Source organism: Tamandua tetradactyla, chromosome 11 (assembly GCF_023851605.1).
Source record: "Tamandua tetradactyla isolate mTamTet1 chromosome 11, mTamTet1.pri, whole genome shotgun sequence".
Taxonomy (NCBI): Eukaryota; Metazoa; Chordata; class Mammalia; order Pilosa; family Myrmecophagidae; genus Tamandua; species Tamandua tetradactyla.
The window spans coordinates 72,228,955-72,234,300 of record NC_135337.1 but is presented as its reverse complement, the minus strand read 5'-3'; the positions used below and the strand labels follow the sequence as shown (position 1 = coordinate 72,234,300).

At 45.4% G+C, this 5,346-nt stretch overlaps 1 long non-coding RNA gene across 1 annotated transcript; it reads right to left on the bottom strand.

The window, feature by feature from the left end:
- Nucleotides 1-660: 660 nt before the first annotated feature.
- LOC143649577 (uncharacterized) lies at nucleotides 661-4,912 on the bottom strand. The gene is made up of 3 exons (XR_013159120.1): nucleotides 4,688-4,912; nucleotides 4,398-4,506; nucleotides 661-888 (listed from the first exon to the last, which is right to left on the bottom strand). It is a non-coding gene; the product is annotated as an uncharacterized LOC143649577 (long non-coding RNA).
- Nucleotides 4,913-5,346: the final 434 nt, after the last annotated feature.

Below are 5,346 nucleotides of genomic sequence, written 5' to 3'. Positions count from 1 at the left end.
GTGTTAAACACATTACCTACCGGGCGACCCGCACGCCCTTCGCCTTGCTCCCCTCAGCCCTTCCCCACACTGCACATCCCCACTTTGGCCCCTCCCCGCGGCCCCCTCCCCACTTTACCTCTAACCGGGAACCTCGGTGAAGCCCCACGATCTCCCAGGTGGGACCGTGGGGACAGGGTCCCAGATCCACTCACCGCGAAGCGACATGCGCCTGGCCCCTCCCACCAGCACAGCCCGCCCCTCCCGCACACCCACACTCGGGGCCGGGACGGGGGGCCCATGGCCTGCGTCCTGGAGGTAGGAGCAAGCCCGCCCGTGGCGTCCCCTCCGTCGATGTGGCCCCCCCCACCCGCCTCTGCCCCCGATTTTCTTGGCCCCCGTTGTCCCTGCTGCCCGCACTTTCTTACATGAACTAGGAAACGTCATAGCATGTCCACTGGCTCAGACAAGGATGAAGACAGAGGGTTTAGGGGAGCTGTGCCCCCTTCCTCCCTAACACGCCTGGCTCTCAAGCTAATCGTCATTTTGCACCCACATATTTTGAATGCCCGAAGCTGATTATTGACTCTTTCTCTTTGCGTTTCTTCCATAATAATCTTTATCCCCTCAGGTGTGCGACGTGGAAGGTAATAAGTACACAAAGCAAAAGAGAGAAGCACATTAATATTTCTCAAACATATTAGCCACATTTTACAAAATGGAGAAGAAATGGGGTATATGACAAGCAACAAAAGGAAAAGATCTGTGCCTTATTTGCTCGTGACCTCGGAAGACTTTCCCCACAAATAGGTAAAGTGAGTCACCACGTTATCGGTGGGCTTCGGGCACCTCAGCAGGGACTCGCCCCAACATAGCTCCCTCTCATTTCAACACGGCACCCCATGTTTCCTTAAATGGAACAAAAATGTTATTCCAGGCAGAGAAAAAACATAAACAGCTCAGGGAGACTCAAGGCAGCACTCACAGTCACCTTTAAATGCTAACCACATGATAAGAAAATATTTATTCCTTCTCGCCTCCTTTATCCTGGAGCAGCTTGAAGGAAAAATCTGAGATGATGGTATTGTAGCCGATGAAAAACTCTGGGATCTGTCCTGTAATACTTGTTGAAGAGTGCTTCGAAAACTATTGCTTTTTTCTTTCTTTGCTATAGTATAAAATATATATACTATACAATAAAAGAGTTAAAAAAAAAAAAGAAGTTAACCACAGTCCACAGGCTGTGATGTTCAGGTTGGTTGCCGTAAATACTCACATTCAGCATTTCAGATAATTTCTGGAAAGGAGTGTGGTTAGGAAAAGAAGAGTGGGTACATGGATAAAGAAAACAAAATATTTTGCAACAGAACACAGAAAGGAACAGAGAAAGCAGAGCCTTGAGGCACCACAAACAAACTGAAAACGCATCCTAATTTTTCCTTTGACCCTGATCTCACCCGGATGTTGGAGCTAGAGTTTTCATCCAGCTCTTTGGGTCTGGGAGATTCTATCTAGGTGCACTTTGGAAACAATACAACATCCCACTCAACAATACACTTGTTAAGCTTATAACTCATAAGCTTAACTTTCTCACTCAGAATCTCTTCACAAAATACCCTGAAGTTCTACGCCACAATGGAATCAAAGAAGCAAAGCCTTCAAGTGTGAAACATTTTGGTTTGCACATCCACTCGAGCTCTTTTTCTGGGGTTCCCAGTCACCCTGACTGAGACCTGGAACTAGGTCTTGTTCCCTCTGCTGACCTGGTTGAAGTCAGAGAGCAGTGAAAGTAAAGGGACAAAAAACCCAGCCTCATCCCTGGGACACTTTGGCGCATCCTGAGTCTATGGCAGAGAGTTGCTGAGTTAAGAGAATCAGAACCGATGCGTTGTCGGAGAGAGAGGTGGACCTGCTGAAAATTGTGAAATGGGCAAAACCGTCTTCAGCCGATGGCTCACTCATCCTTCTTACCTCCTTCTCAAATACTCCCCTGGGGGGCCCTCCTCCACCCCTAATATGATAGTAGATGGCGATGCTAATCAAATAAACACATCCTCCCCACCTAACAGTGTCTTTTTCCAGCTAATTTAATCCAGCAGAATGGACGCGTTTTCAGACAGTCCTTTAGCAGTAATTCTAATAATAGGAGATTCCATAGAAAGGACATCTTAGATTTCTAATCAGTGGTCTCCACATCTCCTTTGAAGTAGCTGCCTACTTAATTTTTTTATTGTGAAAAATAACATATATACAAAAAAGCAACGAATTTCAAAGCACACTGCAACAATTAGTTGTAGAGCAAATTTCAGCATTTAGTATGGATTATAGTTCCATAATTTTAGGTTTTTCCTTCCAGCTGCTCCAAGACACTGGAGACGAAAAGAAATATCAATATAATGATTCAGCAGTCATACTAATTTTTAAATCCTATCTTCTCTAACGCCCCCTTCTCCTTTGATCTTTCTTCCAATTTTGGGGAATAGTTTGGCTATGCGTATTCTAACTTTTTCATGTTGAAAAGGGTGGTCGATAGTATGGGATTAGAGGATGGAATTAGCTGATGTTCTGGAGAGCCTGGCCCCTCTGGGTTTCAGGGCTTACCTGACTTAAGAACCCATCTGGAGGTTGTAGGTTTCTAGAAAGTAATCATAGTGCATGGAACCGTTGTAGAATCTCAGAGCCTTGAGTGTTCTTTAGATTTAGCCTTGAGTGTTCTTTAGATTTAGTTAGAATTTGGCAAACCGTGGTAAATAGCAATATCTAACTGAAGCTTGCATAAGAGGAGCCTCCAGAATAGCCTCTTGACTATCTGAACTCTCTCTGCCACTGATACCTCACTTTGCCGCAACTCTTTTCCCTCTTTTGGTCAGGATGCTTAATTTAATGGACCAGCTAACTGTCCTGTTTCCTACCATCTATTCTAGGTGGCGTATATAGGGGTGAGGTGCTCCTGACTGGAGAGCCTGAGTCCCAGATAAACTGGGCAGCTGTTTACAATCCCTATTTCCCCTGAAATAAAGATATATCTGAAATGAGGTTGTCATACCAGGAGGTGAAGAATCTTTAAGTCGGAGCACCCTGTTTTATGGGTACGTTGTCAGCTTTCTAAAAAGGGTGTAGGGCTACTCTTGTGCAAGATTCAGTTAGGCAGTGCTAATTGCCATGGTTTGTCAAACCCCAACCAGCATCACTTCTGCTGACTCTTAAGAACACCTGGGGCTCAAACTGAGATTCTATAAAGGTTTCATGCACTAGGTTTGCTTTCCTGGAACCCATAATTCCCAGAGGGCTCCTAGGTCAGATAAATCCTGAAACCCAGAGGGACCGGCCTCTCCAGGGTTATCAACTGATTCCATTCCCCTATGCTTTAGTGTGGACTCCCCTTCTCAACATGAAAAAGTCAGAACAGGCATTGCCCAAAGATCCCTATAGATTGGGGGAAGGATCAAAGGAGAAGGAGGTGTTAGAGAAAATGGGATTTAACAAACGAGCACGGCTGCCGAGTCACTGTGTTAATACTCCTTCTGGCCTCCAGTGTTTTGAAATCTGAAATAGTGGAATGGTAACCCATAACAAACTCTGAAATCTATTCTCTAGCTACTTGCCGAAATGTACTTTGAAAATTATTGCTTTTTCTTTCTTTTCTTTGTATATATGCTATATTTCACAACAACAAAAAAGTTTTTGTTTTTGTTTTTGTTTTTTTAAAAAGCAGTGCCCTAATAGACTAATTGGTGGGTAATAGGGAAGTAACTGGGTGTTCAGAAACAGAGTTTAAAAAGCGTAGCTTCCTCAGAGTTATGTCATTCCTTTATCGTGCATAGATACGGTAAATTTAATTGATCTCTACTAAGTTGACAACAATTTGACAAATCAAATTTTCAAGAACATTTTCTGGCTTACTAATTTCTGCATAAGAAATTATTGATTATATAGGACTATATACAAATAAGGTCAATGCTGAATTTTAAACATAAATAGCTAAGATTGAAAACTCAGGTTGCAAATTTCTAAGACTAGTGAGGTAGACAGTTCTGTAAAATGTCTCCTCACTTGGCAAACAAAAAAAGTAACGTAGATAAGATGGAAAGTTAGTAGAATTCAAATCTGTACTAGCTTTGAAATAGAAGCGTTTCAATTCCCTTTAAATACCATTCATAAATCACCAGTATTTCTAACATAGCTACATCACTGTTGTTAAAGTGTTACGAAAACAATATTGTTTATAAGACTCCTTCCCTCTAACATGTAAATTTGTCTGCATTGGTGAGAATTCACTACTATTACCACAGTGAATCTTTCCCACACAGTGGCATACCAAGTTATGGGAAATAATTTTTCATAGATGGAAAATTTGAACATTAGGCCTGCTTATTAGCCACAGTGTAGAGTTTTAATTTATTTTAGTATATACTCACCAGCATTTCAATTATCCTGCTTTGCTGTATTTAGTAGCCTTTAGTAGGAGTCAAATGATTACACCTGTGATACTGATTGTTCTTCAAGGGGCGACTGGGCAGCCCTGACCTGGCCAGGGGGAGAATGAAAATCAAAGGGGAGAAAATGAAACTTAACCTCTCATGATAAAAACTGATTTCTAGTATATTCAATTATTTAAACCCACATTTTCTGAACGATGCTGACACTTGAAGCCAATATAGATTTGGGGAAAGGATAACAGGAATTTGGAAAAAATCAAGTTATTCACCTAGAGGCTGTGTGTAAAATCTCCAGTTGCTTTGCCTTCCCTAGCATGACACTGGAAGGCCATTTTAGAAATCCGAGGAGCTCAGGCTGCAGCATGTGCATTGGCTGCGCTGGGTGGGGGCGGCCGGGGAGGAAGGCAGTGATTTGGCCTCCTGGTAGCTCTGAGCACGAATGTAGGTGTTTCCTGGTGTGACCCCAACCCCTGAGCGCCACCGTCTCACCGTCAGGAATCAGCTCTCCTGTGCAAGCCCAGGGGCCACGCCAGCCGGCCGAGGAAGAGCCCAGGGGTGGGCGGCTGCGCTGATTTCCCACGGGCGGCCTGGGTGGGTGTCTCTGTGGCAGGAGCAGGAGCAGGTGCTGCCGTGGGCGCGGCCCATAGGCTGTGTGTGGGCGCAGTGGGGGACTGTGCTCACCATGGCGGGGGGGGGGGGGACTGTGCTCACCACAGCGGGGGGACTATGCTCATCACGGCGGGGCAGGGACTGTGCTCACCACGCGGGGGGACTGTGCTTACCATGGCATGGGGGGGACTGTGCTCACCACGGTGGGGGCGGGGGACTGTGCTCACCACAGCGGGGGGACTGTGCTCATCACGGCGGGGCAGGGACTGTGCTCACCACGGCGGGGGGGGGGGGGAACTGTGCTCATCACGGCGGGGGG